Here is a 27709-nt window from a genome sequence, read left to right on the forward strand (position 1 = left end):
TTACAAGAAAAGTAGTTCTTCTTAACATGCTTCATCTCTCCCACTCCCATAACCTGAGTAAGCCTGTTCTTTTTAAATCTTAATTCTAACTTCTACTACTACTTTATTCTCCAAATTCAAAGTCTACTTCTGATTTAACTTTCTTTCATTGCCAGAAAGGAAGCCAAAGGCAGCCATATTATCCACCACACATTGTCTTCAGGGCACTGGTATTTAGGAAACAACACTATTTAGGAGACAATCCTTTATTGCATGGACTGTTTAGTGTTTCTACATCTACTCTCCAAATTGCAGTTGTTGATTTAAAAATTAAAAAAAAAAACACAACAACAACAAATAAACGAAACTGTGCTGACCATATCCAGTTCAAGTTAGTGTTATTTTCATCATTCCTCACTACCTTTTTGTTTTTTAAATCATTATTATGTTCCTTTCAGCAGGTGTCCCAAATTCACTCAACTGCCAACTCCCCTATTCCCAGAGAAGCAAATTTCCTTCATCCTTAAGAATAGTGAAATCATATGACAAGAATTATTTTACCTCCATTGATCCATTCCATAAACATATATTGAGAAATTTGGTATGTGCCAGGTGCTAGAGATAGAAGAATATTAAACCAGGGTTCATTTATGACAAAGTTCATTTCTGGAATGAGAAACACATAAACAGTGATTTTAATTTAGTATGTTAAAGGTTACATCTGTGGTTCTTCTTTCTCTCTTTTCTAACCATACCCCTCCTCCGCTTTTTTATTATTCATCTACCTTTTGGTTCTCTCTTCTTTCCAGTGTTTGCTCCTTAAGCAGCGCATATATGTCATTGCCACACAAATGCTTGGCTATTTTGATTCACTCCTTATAAGGGCTTTCCTCCACCACTGTGTCCATTTTTTTTCCCAATCTACAAATATTATCAAGTATTAATTTGAAAGTTGTCTTCCTTGGATTTAATTATTTCTTGTCAATGTAAATATAATTTTCTCCACTCAGTATAATTTCATCATACCTTTAAAATATAGCTTCTATGTCCACCGCTTACTGAAGTTTGCTTTATAACTTTCCAATTCAGTTATCTTTATTCATTCTTTATCTGGCCAGAATATCTAACTTTCTGAAATTCTTTTCAACTCTTCTTTCAGTGATTGCTCCTAGAAGGAAAATTTACTCATCTTTCACACATTAGTTTTAGTATTTCTCTACTATGAAAATGTCTAACACTTCCAGCCTCTCAAAATTAATATGTCTAATTTCACTTACTGATTGATCATATGGCCGTCACAATTTATTCATAATTGTTTACATATTAGGAAAAAGCAATAGTATCAGCAAAGAAACGGAGAAGTAAGTTTTCAGACAATAATAAATCACCGAGTGTGATACATTTGAGTTACAAGATGTGAAAAGTGAACCTGGAAATTTAAGATAAGTGGTCAGTTACTGCTGAACTGTGAAGGTCCTCAAAAGCCTTCTGAGCTCTAATCCCATTAGCAGTTCTACACATTGAAGACACCAGCCCCATTCCTTATTTGACTTTTGGCAGAATATTTTTGGAAGATGCAAGGGTGGTCTGGACAGAGTTAATTGATCTAATGCTAAAGAAGCAGTTTGTGAGATACTTGATACTTGTAATAAATTTGCTATTTACTTCATTCTGATGCTTATTAAGATTTATTTGATGCTAATGCAATTTTCCAGTAACATTGAGCTGGATCGTCTAACATATTTATCTCTCCCCTATATAATATATACATCCTTAGATAGCTGGAACCAATTTTAATAGTCTTCAGAACTTTGTGCATGTATGGCTGCCACTAAGTGAAACTAATTTGATGCGAACAGTTTAATGTCAGGATTGACAGTGAATCCCCTGAAGCTTTATCCATAGGAAATCTGGATTGTGGAGATTGCTTCCCTATGGACTATTTCTCTAGGGGCAGATGAAAAAAAAATATCAATGTCTGATATTGTAACATGTAAACAGAAACACATAGCATTCTAAACAGACACATAACATATGCTTAGCGGGAATTTCAGTTACTTCATCATTAATTAAGCACTAGCTTTATTGAAAGATAATCAACACTCATTTTGTTTTCCGTATGTTAAAACATTTTAGAGCAGAGTTTTTTTAGACCAGGTTGAAAGTGATCTTTCCATACCCTATACCACAAATTTGATTATTAACCTAATTGGGGGAAGAGTTAAGATTATGGAAGTTATTTGCTGTCTTCAATTACATAAATAAATCTGCTGATGCCAAAGGAAATACCCTATTCTACTAAAATGGTCTTTTGAGTAGGGGGAAGCTTTAATATAATTACATACAATTGGATTTTTAAAATTTTAAATCAACCTTGACTACCACATGTCTGGACAACAGTCTACCCTGTATTCTGAATCACGAAAGACTGTTTGGGAAGAAAAATGAAAGTTTATCCTGGCAAAATTAGCAAAATAAAGCCATAAGATGTTCTCAGATGATGTCAGTATAAAGCTATTAAGTTTAAATTACCCTCATTTTAGCAATATCCTTTGGGAATGGGAATAAAGGGGGTCACAGGGATTCCCTTAGGAGGCTCTGAGCTGAGCTATCAGGACCTGAAATAAATACAGGTTTGGGGATATTATAAAATATGCCATGGCTTCTGTAACAATGTAAATAGTAGCATTTTTTTTTTTTATTGGGGACTGATAACAGCAGAGTTTACTTGAGTTTAAGTCTTAAAAAGTTCCATCTGTATTTTATATTGTCAAGAATTCTTTTTAAGGTTCTAAACTATCTCACAAATCACAGAAACAAACAAACAAACAAAAGAAAACAAAGCAAAAAAAAAAAAAGAAAGAAAGAAAGAAAGAAAGAAAGAAAGAAAGAAAGAAAGAAAGAGAATATGATCCAGTAGCTTCCACCACCAGAAACGTTCTTATACTGCTTGATTTAACGTACTCAGCTATTACTAAAATCTAACCCTCAGTTTATATGTAAAGTTCCATAAACATATAATATTAAGGCAAATGTTTCTGGGAAAAATGTATTGAAGATTAACAATTCCAAGTGCTATCTAGGATGTGGAGCAACGTGAAATTTCATATATTGCTTCTGAGACTATAAAAGATCTGACAATTAAGTTCACGAACTTGCCCCTGTGTGCTTACATTGACAGCATTGTACAAACAGCTCAGTAAGGTTTCATAAGCTTCGCATATCAGTGTCTCACAGTTGTGTTTGTGTCATTGTGTGGTGGTGTCTTGTTGAGTGGTGTTCATTATTGTTGTTACATGTTTTTGTGTCCCATTGTGAGAATGTCTGAACTTGAATTAGAGCAATGAACAAACATTAAATTTCTTACTAAACTTGGCAAGAGTGGAAGTGAAGTCAGGGACATGTTAGTCCAAGTTTATGGGGATAATGCCATGAAGAAAATGACAGTGTACAAATGGATTAAACGTTTTCTGAGAGGAGAGAACATATTACTGATGAAGAGAGGTCAGGACGGCCAGAAACAAGGAGAACTGATGAAAACATTGCAAAAATTCATCGAATTGTGTGTCAAAATCATCGGCTTACTGGGAGAAGTATAGCAAACCAAGTAAACATTGATAGAGAAACAGTTAGGAAAATCTTAATGGAAAATCTTGACGTGAGAAAGGTGTGTGCAAAAATGGTCCCGAAGGAGCAAAGGAGAGTCAAAGTTTACCAAAATCTCTTGGAGAGGCAAGATGATGTTTTGGCCATGTTATCACTGGTGATGAAACGTAGGTGTACCAGTATGACCCTGAAACAAAGCACCAAAGTACGCAATGGAAATCAGCCAATGTTCTACTACCAAACAAGTTCCATCAGTCCAAATCAAGAGTGAAAACGATGTTGCTAACATTTTTTGATATCAGAGGGATTATTCTTTATGAATTTGTACCAATTGGACAAACAATTAACCAGGTTTACTATTTGGAAGTGCTGAAAAGGCTGCGTGAAAAAGTTAGACAAAAACTACCTGAGCTTTTTGCCAACAATTCATGGCTCTTGCATCACGACAATGCACCAGGCACACGGCACTGTCTGTGAGGTAGTTTTTAGCCAGTAAACAAATAACTGTATTGGAATACCCTCCCTACTCGCCTGACCTGGACCACAATTACTTCTTTCTTTACCTGAAGATAAAGGAAATAGTGAAAGGAAGACATTTGGATGACATTCAGGACATCAAGGGTAATTACAACTCTGATGGCCATTCCAGAAAAAGAGTTCCAAAATTGCTTTGAAGGGTGGACTAGGCACTGGCATCGGTGCATAGCTTCCCAAGGGTAGTACTTTGAAGGTGAATGTAGTGATATTCAGCAATGAGTTATGTAGCAGTTTGTCTAGGATGAGTTCGTGAACTTAATTATCAGAATTCATAAAGTGGAGTAACTATCTTTGAAAGATTTATCCATTTCTTATAAACATACACCTATCCTACAACCATGTAATTTCACTCCTGGATATTTACCCAAGAGAAATGTAAATATATATCCACAAAAAATTTGAACAAGAATGTGCATGGTAACATCATGCAAAATAGCCAGAATGGTAATAATACAAATGTTTATCAACAGGAGAGTTATTAAACAGATTGTAGTATAATGACCCATATTTAAAGGAATGAAGTACTGATGCTTATAACAGCATAGAAGAATCTCATAAGCATTGTGCTGAGAAGAAGACCATCACAAAAGAGGACGTACAGTGTGATTCCATTTATACAACATTTTATAGTAGATTAGTGGTGTCTTGGTGCTGTGGGTGACAGAGTAGGGATGAATGCAAAGTTTTATTGTGTATTAGGTAAAATAGTATATACATTTGTCAAAATACATAAACTATGTAGTTAAACTGTCCATTTTATAACGTGTAAATAATGTATACTATGTATATAATGTACATAAATTGATTTATAATATTAAGGAATTAATTAATACTATAACACATCAATAATGCTAATAAGCAAACCCTTATGAAATGGGTTCAGTTAGGAGAACAAGAACAAATACAGAGAATGGTGAAGTTCCCTGTGTAAATGATAATTCAGAAGAAAATATCTACACAAACACCAAATACATAAAAAAAGTAAATCTTTATAGGACACATAAGACCTGTACCAAAAAAAAAAAAAAAAAAAAAAAAAGAATTGTAGAATATATATATAATTTTAGAAAATTGAAATATTTTGTTTAAGCAATTAATTGAAAATCTTAAATATTGTATCCCATTTTCCCCCTAGATTGATTTATACCTTTGTGGTAGACAAGCAGCTAGGACATGAGGATTTTAGTGCAACAGCTGCAAAGAACAGATTCTGCCAAGAAGAGAAATGAGCTTGGAAAAGGATCTCTAGCTTCAGATGAGAACACAGCTTGCCATCACCTTGACTTCAGCCTGAACAGACGGCCCAACCACAGTGTGCTGGACTTCTGACCTTCAGAACTATGAACCGCTAAGTTTCTGGTAATAAATTACACAGCAATAGAAAACTAATGCAACATTTAAATATTTCCAGTCAGAATCCTGAGGGAACATTTTTAATCTTAACATGATAAGGCTAGTAATGTGAAAGGATGAACTTTTGTTGTTTTGTTTTTTTAAGTTATGAACACATGAAAAACATGTTCAAATAAAAAATAAGTGCACCCTCTGGTGAATACACTATGTGATATATAGATGATGTATTACAGAATTGTACACCTGAAACCCAGGTAAGCTTACTAACCATTGTCACCCCAATAAACTTTAATTTAAAAAATATAAGTGCATCTTCAGATCCTGTAGCTATAACTAAATGTATTTTATTGTCTCAGGAATTTATAGGTGTATTGTGGAAAACATTAGAAAGCCCATAGACAACTTCTATTTTTCTAAAGTCTTAATGTATGATTTAAAAATAATCAAATCCATGAGACAGACATTTTTCACTAAAAAAAAATGTGATTGAAAAATTACTTAGAAAAAAAAAATTAGATCCTAACTATGCAAAGATAAATTACAGTTGGATTACATATTTACAACCACAATATTTAAACCACAATAATCTAAGAGAAAATAAGTATAGAATGTGCAATGACTTTCTATATGTAAAATAATGCAAGAAAACAAAGCTTTCTATATGACAAAAACATTAGCAAAATTAAAAAACAAAGAAAAATAAAAACATTTGCAAGGAATATATCTTTAGTATAAAAGGAGCTCTAAGAAATCATTGAGTTTTCTGTCTGATTTATTTCGCTTAGCATAATAATCTCAAGATGCATCCTGGTTGTTCCAAATGACAGTATTGCATCTTTTCTTATGGCCGAATAGTATTCCATTATTTACATGTAACACATCTTCTTTATCCAATTAACCCTCATAGGATACTTCGGTTGTTTCCACATGATTTCTCTCATTTGTGGGATATAAAACTGAAAGGAACAAATGAACAAGACAAACAAACAAACAAAAACTCATGGACACAGACAACAGTTTAGTGGTTACTAGAGGGAAAGGAAGAGTGGAGACATAAGAAGGTAAATATATGGTGATGGAAAGAGATTTGACTTTGAGTGGTGAATATGCAATGCAATATATATGTATTACACATTTATATATATATATATATATATATATATATATATATATATATATATATATATATATGATGTATTATAGAATTGTACACTTGAGACCTATATAATTTTATTAACCAGTGTTACCCCAATAAATTTAATGAAAAAAAGAAATCATTGAAATAAATGGAAAAATGTTGATGGACAGAGTAGAGTTCTAAGAGCAGTAGTAATAGAAATGTTTAGAAGAATGTTAATAAAATAAACTAAATCAAATATACTAGTTTTCATTTATGAATTGGTAAACAATTTTAAAAGTAATAATGCTGAGATCGGTACATTGCATGCAACTTGAATTGAGTGTTAAAATGTTTATTTCCTTTGATAAGTAATTTATCTTCTAGGAAACCTATCATAAGAAAATAAGCAGAATTATGGAAATTTACTTATCCACATAACACTTATACTAATAAGATACTAGAAAGAATCTAAACATTTCATAGTAGGGAAACTGGACTAATAAGTTATGGTATAACTACATGGCAGAATCTTCTATTAACTTTAATATATTTGAGGAAAAAAATTAATTACATGGGAAAAAATTTACATAGTTTGTTAAGTAACAAAGTAAGATATAAAACTGTATGTATTTGGCAACTATATCCAAACAAAAATAACTGGAAGGAAATGCTCCACATATGAATAATCATTTCATAATTTAAAGAATATAGGATTTTTATTTTAAAAGTTTTCTTCTTTAGAGTTTCCTTTCTTTCCTAAGTTTTCTACAGAAAAACACTTATTGACTTTTTAATAGGTAACAGATCTACATAAATTACTGTTTTAGGTGTTGCCTGTACCCTTGCTACTAAGAGTGTGATGTGGTCCATCAACATGGGTATCACCAAGGAGCTTTTCAGACATTCAATGCCTCCGGGAGGGAGGGGGTTGCTATTTAAAAAGGAGATGGTCTCCAGCAATCATGTTGAGATTTGTCTGTGGTCAAAGAAGCTATTTTTTCCCTTACTTCTTAACATTGCTCAATGTTCATTGGTTTCTTTCATGCATTTTACTTTAATATCTTTGTGTCTTAATTATTCCCATGTCTGAAGAGAGCAAAACACTTTTTTAAGAAAAAAATATGAGTATTTTGTCCTTGGCTTTTACATAAAAGTAGTCTTTGTGTAAGTCTCTTACAATACATTTTTTTATTAACAATGTTGATCATGTTATTAATGGGACTAATATTGTAGAAAATGATTTTGTTTTAAATGGAAATATAAAATATTGTCTTCATAGGCCCATATGCAGTTAATTTAGCAAGGAGTTAAATGAAATGTCATATTCTCCAAAACTTCATTTTCTGAATTGCAAAACAATTTCAAAAGTAGAAGGGCTCCATTAATTACTTATTACTAAGAATACATAATTTGATCTCTGTGTTAGAATTTATGACTTAAATTTTCCACTAATTTGCTGTGTCCTTGGTTTTTACAGAAGGATGTTAAAATGAATTAATTTAATGTCATTGACCATAATGTTATGCAATTTAACATCAATACAATTTCTCAAAATAAATTATTTTTTGTTAGGAAAAAAAAAAAGTCTGCATACATGAGGTTTCTACTTCTTTTTATGAAACTATGACCATTGTTGAAGATAATAATTGTTGTGTATTAAAATGTACTTTATTTTATGGTTTTTTAACTCAGCTAATTCAGTACTAAAAGCCCAATAATTGACTTATTCTGGATGACTTGTATACATACCTTTCTTCATCTCTGTGCCTTTTGATATTTTTAAAAATCAGAATCACTGTCTTGGCTGAAGAGGTCCCCCGTAAGGAGCAAGGAGTCCCAGCACCTCACCACACTCCCCAGCCCAGGGCTCCAGTGATGGGAAGAGAAGTCCTCATAAATTTTGGCTTGAAAAACCAGTGGAGACTGTGTTTGAGTGAGGCAGACAGCAGCTGTAGTCCCAGGCATTACCCTTAAAGGGCCTGCACACAGACTTGCTCACTGACAGCTCACTCACTCTGAGCTCCAATGCTGAGGCAACAGCTTGAAAGGTGCTGTTACATACAGAGAGGAATTGAATTGTCTGTCCTCAGGGAAAGGGCTAAAGATGCAGTTTTCTCCCAGATAGAAATGCTGGCAGAAGCCACTGTGCTTTTGCTGAGCCCTCTCCACACCCAGCGTGCAGATGCAGGCAGGCACCATTTCTGAATATCCACTGACCTGTTTGTTCCACTCTGGTGGTTCCCGGAGACCCTGCCTCACCCAACTTATAGGCCCAACCAAGCTGCTTCCAGAGGCTTTTCCATGCAAATGGCCTCTCTTGGCTCATGCTGCAGAATTTCCTAAAATCTCTCAAAAGTTCACAAACCTCAGACAAACAGCATCTGGCCTGGGTGTGCCCTATACCTCTTCCTTTTTCTTTTCTTTTTCTTTTTTTTCCAGGACTTTATTAGGGAACAGTGTGTACTTCCAGGGCTTTTTCCAAGTCAAGTTGTTGTCCTTTCGATCTTAGTTGTGGAGGGAGCAGCTCAGCTCCAGGTCCAGTTGCCGTTGTCAGTTGCAGGGGGCGCAGCCCACCATCCCTTGTGGGAGTCGAGGCATCGAACTGGCAACCTTGTGGTTGAGACCCCGTGCTCCAACCAACTGAGCCATCGGGAGCTCAGCGGCAGCTCAGGTCAAGGTGCCGTGTTCAATCTTAGTTGCAGGGGCCGGAGCCCACCATCCCTTGCAGGAGTCTAGGAATCAAACTGGCAACCTTGTGGTTGACAGTTCACTGGACCATGTGGGAATCAAACTGGCAGCCTTCAGAGTTAGGAGCATGGAGTTCCAACCACCTGAGCCACCAGGCTGTCCTCCCCTGTACCTATTCTTAAGTGACCCCAAGACCAGCACTAGCAGCCGCCAGCATTGGTTCACAGCTTACCCTCTCACAGTAACCTCCAAGCCAAGTACTAGTGGCAGCCATCTGCAGATCACTTTGTAGCTAATACCAAGTGGCCCTAGGCAGGGGGCAGGGCACAGGCAGTGGCTAACCTTAGCCTGCAACAGAGCCCCTGCCAAGAGGCCCCAGAAGCAACACACCCAGTGGCCAGCTTCGTACCACACCAGAGTACTACCCAACCATCTCCATAAATGACACATCCATAGGGCTGACCAGGCAGTCACCATAATCCTGCCTAAACAAATCCTGCTCTGTGAGGTCAACTTCACAGAACAGCTCCTCCACTGTAGTTATGGCCTGTCCTGACAAACAATTAGCCTGAGGGTCAATCTTTTCCACTGATGTACAAATAGCAACAAGGCCCAACTATAACAGGAGGTCACACAAAACCCACACAAGGGAAAAACCTGGAGCGCCCAGCTAAGGGCCAAGGATACTGCACCACTGGGTCTCACAAGACACCTACTACATAAGGCCACTCTACTAAGACTGGGAGACATAGCAACTCTCCCTAATACATTGAAACAAAAAACAGGGAAGCAGCCAAAATAGAGGCATAAACAAATATGTCCCAAATGAAAGAACAAAACAAAACTTCATAAAAGGAACTAAACAAAATTTAGACAAGCAATCAACCCGACTCAGAGTTAAAAACACTGTTCAGTGGTCTCAGTGAAAACTTTAGCAAAGAGATAGGAAACATGAAAATGGAAATAAAAAACATAAAAAGGAACTAGTCAGAAATAAAGAATACAATAACTGAAATAAAGAATACTTTAGAGGGAATTTACAGTAGATTAAATGAAGCAGAGGATCAAATCAGCAATTTAAAAATAAGGAATCAGAAAATACCCAATCAGAACATCAAAAAAGAAAAAATAATATCCCCAAATGAGGATAGTTTAGGAGGCCTCTGGGACAACATCAAGTGTACAAACATTCACATCATAGAGGTACCAGAAGGAGAAGACACAGAGAAATAATGGAAAACTTCCCTAACCTGGTGAAGGAAATAAGCATACAAGCCAAGGAAGTGCACAGAGTCCACAACAAGATAAACCCAAAGAGGCCCACACCAAGACACATCATAATTAAAATGCCAAAGCTTAAAGACAAAAGGAGAATCTTAAAAGCAGCAAGAGAAAAGTAGTTAGTTACCTACCAGGGAACTCCCATAAGACTATCAGCTGATTTCTCAACAGAAATTTTGCTGGCCAGAAAGGATTGGCACATGGAATATTCAAAGTGAGAAAAGTCAAGGACCTACAACCAATACTACTCAAACCAGCAAAGCTATCATTCAGACTCAAAGGACAGATAAAGAGTTTCCCAGACAAGAAAAAGCTAAAGGAGTTCATCACCACCAAACCATTATTACAAGAAATGTTAAAGGGATTTCTTGAAGAAGAAGAAAAAATTAAAAAAATATAAATAATAAAATGGTAATAATTACATCTGTCAACAGTTACTTTAAATGTAAATACTCCAATCAAAAGACATAGTGTGGCTGAAGGGATAAGAAAACAAGATCCTTACATATGCTGCCTACAAGAGACTCACTTCAGATTAAAAGACACATACAGACTAAATTTAAAGAGATGGAAAAATATATTTCAAGCAAAGTTTGAAAAGTTTTAGTTTTTAAAACAAAGACAATAACAAGAGACAAAGAAAGACCTAATGATCCCACTTCAGGATATATCCAAAGAAACCCAAAACACGACTTCAAGGGGACATGTGCATCCGTATGTTCATTACAGCTTTATTTACACTAGCCAAGATATGGCAGCAAACTGGGTGTTCATCAATGGATTAATGGATAAATAGGAGGTGGTACATATATAAAATGGAGTATTACTCAGCCATAAAAATGAATGAAATCTTGCCATGTGCAACAATATGCATGACCCCTGTGAGGGTATTGTGCTGAGTGGTGTACGTCAGGTAGAGAAAGACAAATGCCATATGATTTCACTGATATGTGGAATGTAAATGACAAAATCAATGAAGAAACAAAACAGAAACAAGCTCATAGATATAGAAAACATTTTGATGGTGGCCAGATGGGAGGAGGGGTGGAAGGATGGGAGAAAAACGGGAAGGGATTAAGAAGTATAAATTGCTAGTTACAAAATAGTCATGGGGATGTAAAGTATAGCATAGAGAATATGTCAATAATATTGTAATAACTATGTATGGCATCAAATGGGTACTAAATTCATTAGAGTGATCATTTGTAAGATATATGAATGTCTAATCATCACATTGGACACCTGAAGCTGTTTCATACAATGAAACATTGTATGTCAACTGTAACTTAAAAAGAAAAAAATTAAAATTTTTCAAAAAATCATTGTGGGGGCAGAGCCCCAGAAAGTAGTTTCCAGGCTCTCGGCCTCACATAGACAGGTGCTGGCTCAGGTAGTAAATGGCCAACTGTGATTGCATGGCCATCAGCTGTGGCTAGTTGGCCGTCAGCTGTAACCAGTGAACCATTGGCCACAATATAACTGCTGTGGCTACGCTAGCAGAAAGAGAGAAGAAAATGGGGGCTAGCAAGAAGATGGTGGCTGGCCTGGCAAGCGCGGATTGCAGTTAGGATGGCTGGTTGCGGACAGTGTGGATCCAGCCTCCAGTGAGAGTATAGTGCCGCCGGCGAGAATATACTAAGTATGACTCCCCTATCTATGGCTCCTTGTGTGTTCCTTTTTGGCCTCACCATATCCTGCATTCTTGTATGGGGAGCGGGAGTAGAGACCTCGCAGGCCTGCCTGCACGACAATCATTTATATTCTTCTATTCTGAATTTGTATCCTTATAGTCAAGACTGAGAAATTTTATTTCTTTTATAGTTATTCAAAACATATTGAAAGATTACAGAAACTTGCAATGTTTTCAAATTTTGGTCAGTATACTCAGACGTCTGTAGTTCATGTCTGTTCTTAGACTTGGTTTTTATTCAAGTATTTTGTTGTGTTGCTAGAAATATTGAGGCAATATGATTTCAATTGAAGGGTTTAGTCAAAAGCACAGAAATTCTTCAGCAGGAAGCTAGATTAAGTTCTCAATTAGAAGCCTGACTTCATCTTCAGCCACCGCTGATCTATCATTCATTCATATTCTATCTTTCTATCATCTATCTATCATCTATCTATCTGTCTGTCTGTCTGTCTGTCTGTCTGTCTATCTATCTATCATTTATCTAACTTATCGTCATCATCAACCTATCTTCACAAAGTACCTCATTTGCTATATAGCAGGAAAGTCATTGCATTCTGCAGAGAGAAATTATGTGCATGACAATAGCATACACTTCAGTTCACTTGAAATAAAAACATTGAGACTGATATTATGGCAAGGACACCAGATCTGTCTGTAAGGAGTATTTGTTGGAAATTGGGACTGGGATATGCTCATGCATAATAATGAATTTCTAACGGATACACTAATATTTCACTTTTTACTGAAATAAAAGGAACGTTTTGTATTGCTTTGTGAATGAATATATTTAGTATAAGCTGTAGAACACAGAATACATACTAGCAAGATGAGGATTATATTTGGACCAGATGGAATTTCTGGGTGGTCTTCAAAGTGAAGCCCAGTATAAGATCCATTGCAGCAAGGTAAACTCAGGAGTTCATAAAAGCCATGGATCAATGTTATATGGTCCATATTATGCTGAGAAAAAAAAAAAACCTTAAGATTTTTGTAGAGATATCTAATGCAAGTGTGTTTATTTGGCATGCAAAAGCCGTTTCTAAGATCACTGAATGGACTATTTTAAATATTTCAGACTATGAATTTAGTCTAATTAGGTTTAAAACTTGGAATAAAATCAACTTCAATTTGTATGAAAATCCAGTTTCCAAATCTAAGAATAAACTAGATGCTATATATCAGATTTATTCTTAGTTCTCTAAGAAAAGGCAGCAAAAATTCTTGCAACACTTTTTAAACAGATTTGCTCTATGCCTTTTCTCTTTAATACAACTTTTATAAGCTGATATTCATATGTAAGTAAAAATATGTGCAATCCTCATAGAAAATTTATAAGTATAAACTCATACCATAACCTTTTAATTTAAAGGATGTCTTAGTAAGGATATCAGTTTTGTGTATAAATGCTATTTGTGAAAATGTTTCAAACTATGAATAAGAGTGTCTAACACAGTGGCATATTGAGTTTTTTGGCTAAAATGCTCATTTCAATTGGCATTATCAGAAGACTTCTTGATGAGAAGATAAGGATGCTATTCAAATGCAGTTATAAAGTTTATTCTCCATTATTTACAACATGTACACATTAGACAGAGTTATAGCTAATATTTTGCAGATATAACTGTAGTTTCATAAACATTATTATTGAGAAGTAGAATGGAGTCTTTCGATCCCAAATTCCTGCTGTTTTCACCAAACTATAGGTTGTACTCTCAGGATCCTCTCACATTGGTGCAGTTCATTGAGAAATCAAAGTAATTTTCAATTTAATATCTTTCCCTGATTAATTTGCAAAAGAACTTCCAGTTTCAGACTGACTGGCAGCACCATTTTTTCTCAAGTTATCTGCTATAAAGTTATGCTGTTGCATTTTCACATATAAAATACATGATAATATTGTGGTATGTCTGTATTCAGTAACTGAACTTGAGTTACTCAAGTGTTTTTGAATGCTTTGTACTATGACTAATGTAAAGATAAGCCATTGGCTTTTGTCGGTTATATGCTTGTCAATACTTATTCTTTGTTTTAAAATTGTACAATACCTTCAGAGCTCCTGAAACTGCAAGATTTAGAGGGACAATAATCAAAATTATAATCTTACCATTTTTAATTGGATCGAACTTTTGGAAATTATTTTAATAATGACTTTAATTATAATTTAATAATGACTTTGCAGAAAAAATGTTTGAGATAATATTAGCTATACTCCTAAAAATCTTGACCCAACACATGATGAATGCTGTGTTAATGCCATATTGTTAATTTATGGTCTCTGCAAAGCAATCCACATTTTACAAGATGTGCTTTAAATTTCTGTGTTAGTACATTTCACTGCCAGTATATTTATTCTGTAGGATACGTTTCATTGCATATTTTATTTCTTAAATATATTATGCATAATGTACACAAGTGGAATAATGTAAGTGATCTGTCAGGACAGAAAGTCATTTTATCATCATCAACTAATCTAGGATGTCTGATTCATCATGCCAAAAACGTTCTGCCCGACAGGAGCTACTAGACCAAGCAGAATTTAAGGAGAACTAATTAGCTCCAGGATGAATCTATTAAATGTTGTCAAGTTATCAAAAGTCTGTCATTCTCCATGCATTTGTGCTGCTTATTCCATATTCCATTTTTGCCAAGAAACCTCGTCAGTATGAATTAACTTTTATACAATAACTTCAATAAAGACTTTGAAAAATGTAGTTATATAAAACAGACCGTTTAAACAAGCTCCCACCTTACGACATGATTCTTAATACAAATAACAGTATGAAATAGTTGGTCTTAAGCAAAAGTAGAGCAATTTACCAGTGAAACCACACTTATTTCACTTAGCTCATGGTGAATAGTTTAGTTCAGCTGAAACTAAAAACGTTTGGAAGCACATATACACAGAAAAGCAATGTTCATTAACAATGAAACAGTTCATTTTGAATATATTTTATTACTTTTTTCTATCTTAATCTTGAAATGGACCTAACCCACCAATTTAGGGCACAAAGTAAATACAATTTTAATATGTGTTTTAAAAAAATGAATTTGAGTAAACCCTTTATTTTTCATTCATAAAATATCTGTATTGAAACAAATATGGAAAAATTCATATCCAGCTATTAATTGTTTGCCTATGAGGACAGAAGTGACATTTTATGGAAGAGAAAAAGTTAAGGGGATTTCTGCGTCTTTTTTCTGGACATTTGTAATTGTTTGCTATTTTTAAGAAAGATAACATATTTATGTGTTACATAGTAATTTAATTACATGGTATTTTAAAACAATGAAAGTTAAATATAAAAATTACATCTTGCATTGACCTCTCACTGAGAAACCTCATCTATTAAACTGGGACAGAGCATTGTAATGAAAAACGGAATAATCTGGGTAGCTGCCATGGAAAATCCATCCTTGCTTTAATTCTTCGCAATGATGTGCTGGTGAATGAGGTGGTATTAGGGAAGAATCCCTGACTAGTGCTATTTGCTGAGTTTTGTGGTGTAATTATTACTGACATGATCAATTTCAAGCTACCAACATGAGATTGAATGTAAAAGTCAAAAGAATTGTACAGTGGCATATTTATAATAGACACAAGTAACCTCAAGAACATAGAAAATAATATTTAGTAAACATAATATTTAGTAAACATCACACTAGGAAGTGATGTTTTATATTCGTTACTTTTTTGTAGTAAAATTTACTTAGTTCTAAGTTTACATAATTTAATAATGCATTTAACAACCGACTTGCAAAATTTCTAGAAATGTAATAGCTTTTGTAAGCCAGTACCGGTGGCCTTCAGCACACTGTGGGTCCTTTGTCTCTTTGCCCCCCTTGGTGGCCATATTCCCTCAAGGGTCCATTTATCAGTCAGAGTTAGCACCCTGGCCCTGAGTTAGGCAGGAAACCAAACCAATCATACAAAAATGTATGGGTCAAGGCAGAAGGGGATTTATATTTTTCTCATCTAATTACTATCAATTGGATCTTTTGATGGCAGGAAAATCAAAAGTATAAATACTTCAAAATCATATGGTCATCATTAGCTGGGGAAAAGATTCATTATCTATCTATCTATCTATCTATCTATCTATCTATCTATCTATCTATCTATCATCTATCATCCGTCATCTATCTATCATCAACTATCATCTATCTACCAATTTATCTATCTAAAAATGTTGTTGATGTTGTTTTGTGTTGTCCTAGTTTGTTTTGTCTATCTGATCCTGTGTTCAGTCTGGAAAATCCAAACTAAACTTTTGAAACATGATGGAGACGTTAGCAGGTGATCTTCAGCTTACTGTGGGTTTTCTTTCAGAGCAGCATGCAAAGTGCAGGGGTTTTGCATCCAAGCGGGCTGTTTGGCAGCCTGCATGCTCCAAAAAGAAGACCATGTGAATTCATAAGAGTAGACAGATGTACCTGAGGCTTGTTTTTGGCCTAACAACGTCTGCTCAGAATTCTCTCAAATCTAATAAATACATGTCTTTTCTGTTTTGTTCTGAATGCAATCATTTTCCTTATAGAATTGTGCATTGAGATATTTGGGTCTAGATATAGTCCCTTTAAATGATTTAATCTATGTAATGGTATACATCAACCTTAAAAATGTGGTTGACTCAGCAGCATTTAATCAAGATTTCCATTAGTGTAGAAAAGTATCAGTAATATCATCAATGTGCATTGATATAAATCTTACTTTTTAAAAAAAGGATTTATCCATTCCAAAGTAAACTACATAGAATACATACAAATTATATATATAATATATAATATACTATATTGTATATTGTATAATATACTATATAATATAATATATATACTGTACTATACAATATTGTATATTATATATAACATGTATATATTATATATAACATATAATTTATTATAGAGAACTGTGGCAGTTACCTTCCTTTTCATTCATATTATTCTCTGCCCAGAGAGAGAATGCAAAGCATCAAAGGGCGAGAGTCATAAAAAATAACTCCTCTAAGCACAAAGTGGGGAATTCCATCCCTCTGTGTTTCTAGTTTAGGAGAGACATGAGAAAGGACATGACCAGCAAGAGAAAATGTGGGTTTGGGGAACTTCTGTGCTTTTGTTTTTTATACGATGTCCAAAATTTAACATGTCGACACTCCTGGGCAACTTGCTTGGCTCCATTCCTTTGCATATGAAATTATGAAATTATAAAAATATGGATTCTCATCTTTTTTTCCTAGTGAGAAGAGTTGGTCAAAGAGGTCCTTTAGAGAAATTTGTTTCCTCATCTCTTCAAGAAATCTGTGATATGATTCAAAGGTGACTTGTTTTTTCTACCATTATCATAGAAACGAAGATTAGAATGACCAAATTTGGAGACATTTTTAAGTGCTTGTTCGTTATACTGCAATTGAAGTCAGAGTAGATTGAATATTTTTCTAAGAAGAGTTTAACTTTGTTCATAGTAAAATGACAAACTAACCCTCCAAATTAAAAACTAAAGAAAAAAAAAGCTGCAAAGTAGTCCATTCTTTCTTTAATTATGAATCAATAAGTCCAGATATTAGTATTATTTCTGCCAGACCATAGACTTCGATGCTGGATTCAAAAGTATTGGTATAAACCAGTGGCTCTTGAACTTCATCAGGCATCAGAGTGACACAGGTGCTGGGCTCCAGTTCCAGCATTGCTGTTAGGTACATTTGCGAATGAGAATCTGCATTCCTAACTGACTCCTACATGATGCTGATGTTGCTGGATTGCAGGTCACAAGTTGAGAACCACAGCAGGGAACATTACCTTATATTGAAGAGAAATATGACCACATGATATAAAATTATAAGAAAACGCATGGACATGAAAATTGCCAGATTCAGAATAGTGTGTGTATATTGGAGAAGCTGATGTGGGAGGAGCACAGGAAACATGCAACTATGTTAGAAGAAAATATTTCCAACAATTAAACAGAGTGGGTAGATGGATATTTGCTGTATCACTGTCCATAGCTTTTGTATGTCTTGAACATTTCATAGTTCACTGTTTTTAAAAGAGAAAAAAAAGTTGTAATTACTACGTTAAGTTTTAAATTACTAAATTTGTATAAAGCGAAGTGCTACTGATCGTGTATATTCGATTTGACAAAATATATGGAACTGCTAGCTTTTATATTTCTTTATGTCTTATTTTCAGGGAAACAGTATTTCTTTACTGCTTCACTAATTTATTTACTCAACGAGTGTGTTTTGGACCTCTAACAGGCTACTATCATGGGGAACAGCACTGAAGATGGAAAGTTCCCTCAGATATGGTCTTGTTCTCAAATGGCTTTGAGGTGGATGGAGGAAATAGGAAAATAGACAAGTATGCTATGAGCAGAGAAGAACTCTCATACAATTATGTGGTGGAAAAAGTTTGACTCACACTGAACATACACTAAACAGAAGAGTCAAGGATTCACAGAAGAAATGTTGCTTTGGGCTGAGCTTTGGAGGATGAATAGAGTTAACTAAGCAAAGTAAGTAAGGGGAAATTGAAAGGGGACCATAGAAGTATAGAAATGGCAGCAGCATTTGCCTTGATCATGTTTGTGACCAAGAAACTTGAGAAAAAAATGTTCAGAATACTGATTTGATAAAATACTGTGTGTGTGTGTGTGTGTGTGTATGTGTGTGTGAGTGTGTGTTTGAAGTGCTCTTTCTGGTTTTCGCTAAGTGTCAGCAACCTAAGACTGAGTTCTCAGAGAACTAAATCCCCTACTGAAAGTCAGGCACTACCATTGTTGTCAGACATTCAAACATGCATGAGACTTGGTCTTCCTCTCAATAAATTTATACTCCCAAAGGAGATTTATCAAACTGCTCTTTGCTTTAGGGGCATTAAATGTATGAATTTCACTGGGTAAAAACTGTGAAATAGTCCTTAGCAGAACTCTACCTTGTGTTTAAATATAATGTTTGACAGTTCCATAACTATAAATGGCTGCAGATCCTCATTTGATTACTCCTTCCAACATAGTTTCCTTTCTACTTGATCTGGTTTGTGAGTGATATTCTCTGCATCAGCTTCCCCTTAAGACTGTTGACTATTACGTACTTCTTTCCTACGAGGTTCATCTTTAATTTTCAAATATTTTCTGTCTCTTACTGAAACTGCTAAATTGCATTCTTTCAGTGATTGTGAATTCCACACTGGGAGTCACAGTAACTCAACAAGAGACATTGATTAACAAAACAAAACAAAACAAAACAAAACAAATCTATCTCTACGCCCATTTCTAAATACGATTGCATAGGTTCTAAAATAAGCCAGTATATACTTCTACTCCTTTTTTTCTGGTTAATATTTAAAATGGGATCTGCCTTGGTTAATTGGAAACATTTGATAACATTGTTAAATTTATGTTTTGAAATTAATTTTTAATTTCCTAAAACAATAAAACAGATTACTGGAACCTACTTGAATTGCAAAAAATGTTTCACCCAGTCAAGATTCAAAGTAAGTGTTTAACATTTGCCTCTTAGAATGGGCCATTAAGACTTCTAGTTTAAGTGACTTTATTAATTGAAATTTTTAATTGATAAACTTGGTTGAAAATGCCCTTTGTCCTCTGATAGCCTAAATTAGAACCTCATGCCCTCCCTGCTCCCTCCCTAGTAGAGCTCATTGCTTTTCAGAAGGAGTTTCATTTCTTCACTCTTTAATATACCAACCTTTACTTGTTCTACCACTTTAGCCAAAGCCAGTGGAAATTAACTCATTCAAAACCAAATTCTTGAATATTTTGAAGATACAATTTTGCTTCTGAGGTTTGTTTTGGGCTCCAAATTTCAAATATCCAAAGCCCAGACAATGCTAGAATCTATGTACGTATGACTCAGGTGCCCTGGTACAAGATTACATATGGAAGTGGTAGATTTTAGGGTACGTATCTAAATCAATGATTTAATACTCTTTTGTATTTGTCTTGTTACCCTTTTCTCTTTTTAATCATTATGGGGACTTTGAAGTCCACATTCAGCTAGATAGCCCTATTAATAAGCATAGACAATACTTTGCAAATTTGCATTTTTGGCAAGATTAGTAGGTAGCAAGTTAGTTGCTTACATATTAGAGAAAAATGATACAAGTCTTCAACAATTTAGAATCTGGGTATCAAAATAAATTTTGGATTATTTTTAGAGCTATAGCTCTTCATATTTCATATATAACCCTCATTTGACACAATGAAGTTTACTTTTTAAGAAAGAAAACCATTTTAAACCCACAAAATATTTTGAGGTAATTACATGCTGTCATTGTATTTTGCCAGATTTCAAGCAGAAAAGCAATAATGTGAGAAATATATTTATTTTCACACTGACTCAATGTTTTGCTTTTATTGGGGTATAGGGCTAACCCAATTTTCAAGAACTTTAGATATTTATTTTGTGTGGTTTCCTAAGACCAAACTGTATCCTCTTTGAATTTTGGTCCTTTATAATGGGAAGTAATTTTGCAGGAAATTAAACTGGTTAGATTTTACAGTTCTTTAGAGCATCTTCTTCCCCACCCCCATCTTTTCTTTCATCAAATAGTAATTACCCACCGTCTCCACACTATATTACTTTATTTTTTTCTCTTTATGAGTCCTTCTAGTCACAGAGAAAAAAACAATAATTTTCCTCCTAACTGTTCTATTATAGAATTTTCCTTTCACAAAGCATCTATCTATGTTCCCTATTACGGTGATTAAAATCAGTTTCATGTAGTGCCAAGAGGAGGATCATTTCTCTCCCTCAAAGAACTATTGTAAACACATAATCTCTTATTTATATTACTCCTACTGTATAAGGCCTCTTTTATGATATCTCTGATTCGAGGGTCACATTGTCATGTCCCAGATCTTTATAGGTGCAGAAGGTCTTTCATCTTGCTCCAACATTTGCTTTAGAAATAGATGAGATTTGATTTTGACTTGGGTAGTCCACACTGCAGACAGCAGCAACTGACTTATCAGGATCCAAACACCCTCCCTGCCATCTGTGGGGAGTTGGCACGTACAAATTAGACAGCAGATCAGATTATAAGGTCTTCTCTGACCACATGGACTCAAAATAAAATCTGAGTTTCTTCACAGCCTTCATCACATTAGAAATGTTCCAGGTTATACTATCTTTTAGTCCTTTCTACCTACTCCCTATAACTAGTATTTAAACATATGCTTTAAAAATATTTTTAAATATACTTCATTAAACATCCTTCTTGGGAAGAATGCTACAAATAGTCCCCTTCATGGCACTGAATTTGCCAGCTTACCAGTGGGAAGTCTCCTCAGAGAACACCATCTCCCACCATCCTCTCCAACGAAATCTATTCTTTAGAGGCTAATGCTTCTGTATCCGAGATTGTCTTCTAACAAGGTAGAGACAGGTTTGTGTTGTTATATTTAACAACAGCAAGTAGGCCTAAAAGGACAGGACTACTCTAACAAAAGTGGACTCTCCTCCTCCAATAGTTAGGATTTCTGAAGGGTTAAGTGAGAACATGTCAGAATCAGAGTTAAAATCCAGGTTTTACGATGTAAGATCTATGTGACTTGGGGCAGCATCGTTACTTAAATCATCTGAGTTTCCTCATCTTTAAAATAAGGCTAATGTGTTACTTATGACATGGAGTTGATATAAGAAGTAAATGTAGAATAAGACAAGACTTAGTGAAAAATAAGCAACAAACGATTATTAGCAATTATTATCTTTTTAACATCAATATTCTGAGTTTCATCATCTTTCTTTCTATGGGAACCAGGTTGAATAATAATAGAGCTGTCTGCAAAAATGATGATTGTGACATATATCTTGATAAAGATCCAATTTAGACGTATATTTTAGATATTTTCAATTCTTACTTACATAATAGAAGTACAATATAATCAGTATCCAATATTGTTCAGTACTTTTGTATGGTACTCAAACATACCTACTTATAAGTTCATTACATGGTAAATAATTAATTAATAGGAACTTAATTATTTTACATAATGGATGGAAGTATTTTTGCTAGATTATTATATTGTTGAAATATGCATTTGGAGCCATTGGCTGGAGTTATTGTAAGGCTAGAATGTGATGTTTTTTGTTTGTTTGTTTTTTCCAAATAAAATAATGGAATCTGAGCTTGTGCTACTTGAATATTCACTATCCTAAACAATTTTTGGAATGGATGACAGATAGCAAGGATTGCATTTTCTACCTCATTTAGTCTCCCTTAACCTATCATACTCTCTGTCTACTTTGTTTCACCTTCAAGTCCCCAAGGAATAAAGTACCTCTTTTCACTTATTCACTAAGAATAAGTGTCAGCAATGTTCTTTCCTTGGTTTGTTTCTTCCAGTGGGCCTCCACTTCTCATAATTGTAACCATTGCTTTCCAGCTGGTTACCCCTTAAAACTAGTTCTAAAGTTCTCATTCAAGTTTGTTATATATTTCCAGGATGTTATATGTTTCCAGGATGTCTCATGGGCATCTTAAAATTTAAAATAACCAAACTGATCTAATGTAGCCCATACTCCACCTCTTATTTTGATATTCCTATTTGTATTCATGGCATTATCATTCTCTAAGTCACTCAGGTTTGAAAGCTCAATCATCACAAACACCTGATTTCCCCTTTTTTCCTCACAAATAATCAATCTTCACATCTTATTTTTAAAGATATACTAGTATCTGTTGAATCTATCCTTTAATTTTTATCTCAATTTCCATTACCCTAGATCAAGTCTCAGTAACACTGTCCTGACTTACTACAATAATATCCAAACTGCTTTTATCACATCTGAAGATTGGTCAGACTTTAATGGTTAAAGATGAAGGGAGGTGTTATATACAAAGGACATATATTTTTCAAAAATTTAGTCTCATTTTGGAAAATATAAACAGTGGTAGCTAGGTTTATACAGGTAGAATAACAAGATATGAGAGGTAGCTGATAGTAAAAATCTGAAATCATAGACCATTGAAAAATATTAGTGAATATGTTTTATCTCCCATGTTTATGTTTTTATTCAGTATCAAAATGTTTTGCATATTTGCATATTTTAGACAGTGAGATGAAAAGGGGAAAGGATGGTGATGAAGACGAAGAGGTAGGCAACACATAGGGTCTGTGGCCATTGTTAGTTTATTCCTATGCCACGGGAAGACAATGAATTATTTAAGTTTTTATAAAATTTCTCTGGAGTTCCAGGCAAGATGGCAAAGTAGGTAAATGCTGTGCTTGCCACGTCCCATGACCACATTAAGATTACCACTAAATTAAAGAACAATCAACCTGGAGAACCATCTAGAGACGAGCTGAAGAGAATTCCTATAACTATGGATATAAAGAAGAGACCACGTTGAGACTGGTAGGAGCAGTGTGGATACAAAATGGGTTGGCTTGATACCCACGTGTAATGTTTAAGCATCGGGAGGGATACCTTGGCAGCAGAGGGGCCCCCTGAGGAATAAGGGGTCCCAGCCACACCCTGGGCTCCCCAGCCCAGAGTACCAGTACCAGGATAGGAGTCCCCACAACAGTTGGCTGTGAAAATCAGCAGAGATTCCACCCATCTGGGTGAGATGAAAGGCTGCTGGAACCCTCAACATCCTCTTAAAGGGCCTGTGCACAGACTCACTGGCTTGCAGGCATTCACCCTGGGCTCCAGTGGACAGACAGAAGCGTGAGAGGTGCCAGAGACATACAGGGAAGAACTGAGTTGTGTGGCATCAGGGAGAAGACTGGAGGGACAGACTCCATTATCTTTGTGTTGAGCCCTCCTCCTGTGAAGCCGACAGGTGGACATCATCTTTACTGTGTTGAGACCTCCTCCCATGTGGCCAAATCTGAAACTGCATTGGCCTGGTGAACTTGGCTTTCTCTACTCCAGTGACTCCCTGGGACCTTGCTCTACCTAATTTTCTCATAGCCAGAGGTACTTTTGGTGCCCAGACAACTAGCACCACCCGACACACCTCAGGAGGTTCTTTCAGCAGCAAACAGTACACCTTGGTTCACACTCTGCTTTCAGTGGTGGGCAAACAGCCCTAACCCATGCTGAAATCTTTCTGGACAACTCTTGGCAGTCTGTGGGCATGAGGCAGGAGGTGGTTGGCCACAGTGTGTTCTGGAACTTTTGCAAAAGGCCCAAGGCTCAGTGCTGATACTAAGCCTGAATCTGCATTAACATGCTGAACACGACTCACCCCACCCTCCTAATTTGCTGGGACCCCCACCTCATCCAACTCATATAGCAACTGAGGCTCTTTCAACAGCTGAGCCTTATGGGTAGCTGGCAGGTGGCATCAGGCTTCAGGTTGATCTGGGCATTTTGCTAAGCTGCCCAGGCCCAGTACTGGTGCCAGCTGGCCTTGGTTCACAGCATGGACCCTCCCACAAACCTTCAGGTACAGCAAAGGAAATGACTAACCATGGATAGTTTTGTAGATCTTACCAGGTAGCCCTGGGCCAGTCACAGGCAGCAGCTGACCTTGACCTGTTTGGGAGCCCCTTCCAAGAGGCCTCAGGTCAACACACCCAGAGTCCAGCTTCAGATCACAACGGAGCATTACCTGATTAGACTCACAATCAGTGCACCCTACAAGTAGTCTCAACAGGCATACAAGCCTCTGGGGCAAATCTCCCTTTGTGGGGTCAGCTCCCATATATTTATTCATATGCTGTGGGAGTGATCAATCCTCATAGCCAGTTATCTGAGAGTCAATCCTCATCCTCTGATGTGCCAAAAGCAATCAAGACTCCACTACAACAAGAGGACACACACAAGAGACACTCCTGGAACACATGGCACTGATGATTAGAGAGACTGTGTCACAGGGCCATACAGGACACCTACTATATAAGGACCTGGCAAAGACTGAGAGATGTAGGAGATTTATCTAATACATAGAAACACAGACAGGCAGCCAAATGAAGAAACAAAGAAACATGTCCCATATGAAAGAACAGAGGAACATTGAGAAAAAAAAAAAAGCCACAACAATAAAATTAAATGAAATGGAGGCAAGCAACCTATCAACTCAGATACAGAGTTCAAAACACTGGTTATAAGGATGTTCAAGAAATTTAGTGAAAACTTCATCAAAGAGCTAGCAAGCATCAAAAAAGACATAAAAACCATAAAAAAGAATGAGCCAGAAATAAAGACTACAATAACTGAAATGAAGAATGCACTAGAATGCATCAATACCAGATTAGATGAAGCAGAGGATCACATTTAGCCATTTGGAAGGCAAGGTATCATGAAACCCTCAATTGGAACAACAAAAAGAAAAATAATAAATAAACAAAAAAATGAGGCTAATTTAAGGGAACTCTGGGACAACATCAAGCATAACAGCATTCACATCATAGGAGTACCAGGAGAAGAGAAAGACCAAGGGATCAAGAACCTATTTGAAGAAATAATGACAAAGAATTTCCCTAACCTGGCAAAGGAAACAGACATACAAGTCCATGAAGTGCAGACAGTCCCAAACAAGATGAACCCAAACAGGTCCACAACAAGACACATTGTAATTAGAATGGCAAACGTTAAAAACAGAGAGAATCCTAAAAGCAACAAGAGAAAGGCAACTAGTTACTTACAAGGGAGCTCCCATTAGACTGTCAGCTGATTTCTCAACAGAAACTTTGCAGGCCAGAAGGAATTGTCATGCAATATTTAAAGCAATGAAAAGCAAGGACCTACAACTAAGACTAATCTACACATCCAGGCTATCACTTATAATTGAAGGAGACATAAAGATCTTTCCAGATAAGAAAAAAGCAAAATGAATTCATCATCACCAATCCAGTATTACAAGAAAAGTTAAAGGGGCTTCTTTAAGAAGAAGAAGGGAGGAGGGGAAACAACATCAATCTGAATAATAATCTGGCTATAACTATGTACCTATCAATAATCACTTTAAAGGTAAATGAATTAAATACTCCAATCAAAAGACAGAGGGTAGCTGAATGGATAAGAAAACAAGACTCATACATATACAGTCTATAACAGACCCACTTAAGATCGAAAGACACACATAGACTGAAAGTAAAGAGATGGAAAAATATATGTCATGCGAATGAAAACAAAAACAAAAAGCTGAGGTGCAATGCTTATATCAGACAAAATAGCCTTCAAAACAAAGATTATAATAAGAGACAAAGAAGGACATCACATGATGATAAAGGGATCAAGCCAACAAGAAGCTATAACCCTAGCAAATACCTAAACACCCAAAACAGGAGCACCTAAATATATAAAGCTATTGACTGACACTAAAGGGGAGGGTAACAGTAATACAGTCATAGTAGGAACTTTAACACCCCATTAACACCAATGGAAATATCTTCCAGAGAGAAAATCAACAAGAAAACAGTGGGCTTAAATGAGAAAAAACCCAGATGGATTTAATTGATATTTTTACAGCATTCCACCCCAAAGCAGCAGAATATGCATTCTTTTCAAGTGCACATGGAACATTTTCCAAGATAGACCACATGTTTGGCCACACAACAAGTCTCAAAAAGTTTAAGAAGACTGAAATCATATCAAGCATCTTTTCTGACCATAGTGGTATGAAACTAGAAAGTAGTTACAAGAAAAAACTGAAAAACATACAAACACATGGAGGATAAATAATGTGCTATGAAACAACAAATGAGTTAACAATGAGAGCAAAGAAGAAATCAAAAGATACCTTGAAGCAAATGAAAACAAAAACACAATGACCCCAAGTCTATGGGACACAGAGAAAGCAGTCTAAGAGGGAAATTCATAGCAACACAGGTCTACCTCAAGAAACAGAAAAAAAATTCAGATAAACAATCTAACCTTATACTTAAAGGAACTAGAAAAAGAACAACAAACAAAGCCTAAAGTGAGTAGAAGGTAGGAAATAATAAAGATCAGAGCAGAAATAAGTGAAATAGAGACTAAAAACACAATATAAAAGATAAACAAAATCTAGAGTTGGTTCTTGAAAAAGATAAACAAAATTGACAAACCTTTAACCAAACTCATCAAGAAAAAAAGAGAGAGGAGCCAAATAAATAAAATCATAATTAAAAAGGAGAAATTACAATGGACACCATAGAAGTACAAAGAGTTTTAAGAAAATACTATCAGCAATTATACCAACAAATTGGAGAAACTGGAAGAAATGGATAAATTCCTAGAAACATAAAATCTTTAAGACTGAATGAAGGAGAAACAGAAAATCTGCACAGATTACTACTAACTAAATTAAATCACTAATCAAAAACTTCCAACAAACAAAACACTTAGACTAAATGGCTTCAAAGGTGAATTTTACCAAATATTAAAAGAAGAATCAACACCTATTCTTCTCAAATTATTCCAAAAATTTCAAGAGAAGGGAAGGTTCTCAAGTTCATTCTACAATGCCACCATTACCCTTATTCCAAAACCAGACAAAGACATTAC

General features: G+C 35.4%; 1 long non-coding RNA gene across 3 annotated transcripts in view; it reads left to right on the forward strand.

Moving 5' to 3' along the window:
• Positions 1-22306, forward strand: part of LOC109446497 (uncharacterized) — a 54880-nt gene extending 32574 nt beyond the window's left edge. For 2 of the 3 annotated variants that reach the window (XR_016019626.1, XR_016019628.1), the window contains exons 4-7: positions 5258-5481; positions 6383-6536; positions 17486-17564; positions 18503-22306. This is a non-coding gene — a long non-coding RNA (uncharacterized LOC109446497). Of the gene's footprint in view, positions 1-5257; positions 5482-6382; positions 6537-7422; positions 8168-17485; positions 17565-18502 lie in introns of those variants that run through there. The other variant, XR_016019627.1, reaches the window with a different exon arrangement.
• Positions 22307-27709: the final 5403 nt, after the last annotated feature.

This window comes from Rhinolophus sinicus, chromosome 17 (assembly GCF_057876585.1).
Source record: "Rhinolophus sinicus isolate RSI-liver-muscle chromosome 17, RSI-T2T, whole genome shotgun sequence".
Taxonomy (NCBI): domain Eukaryota; kingdom Metazoa; phylum Chordata; class Mammalia; order Chiroptera; family Rhinolophidae; genus Rhinolophus; species Rhinolophus sinicus.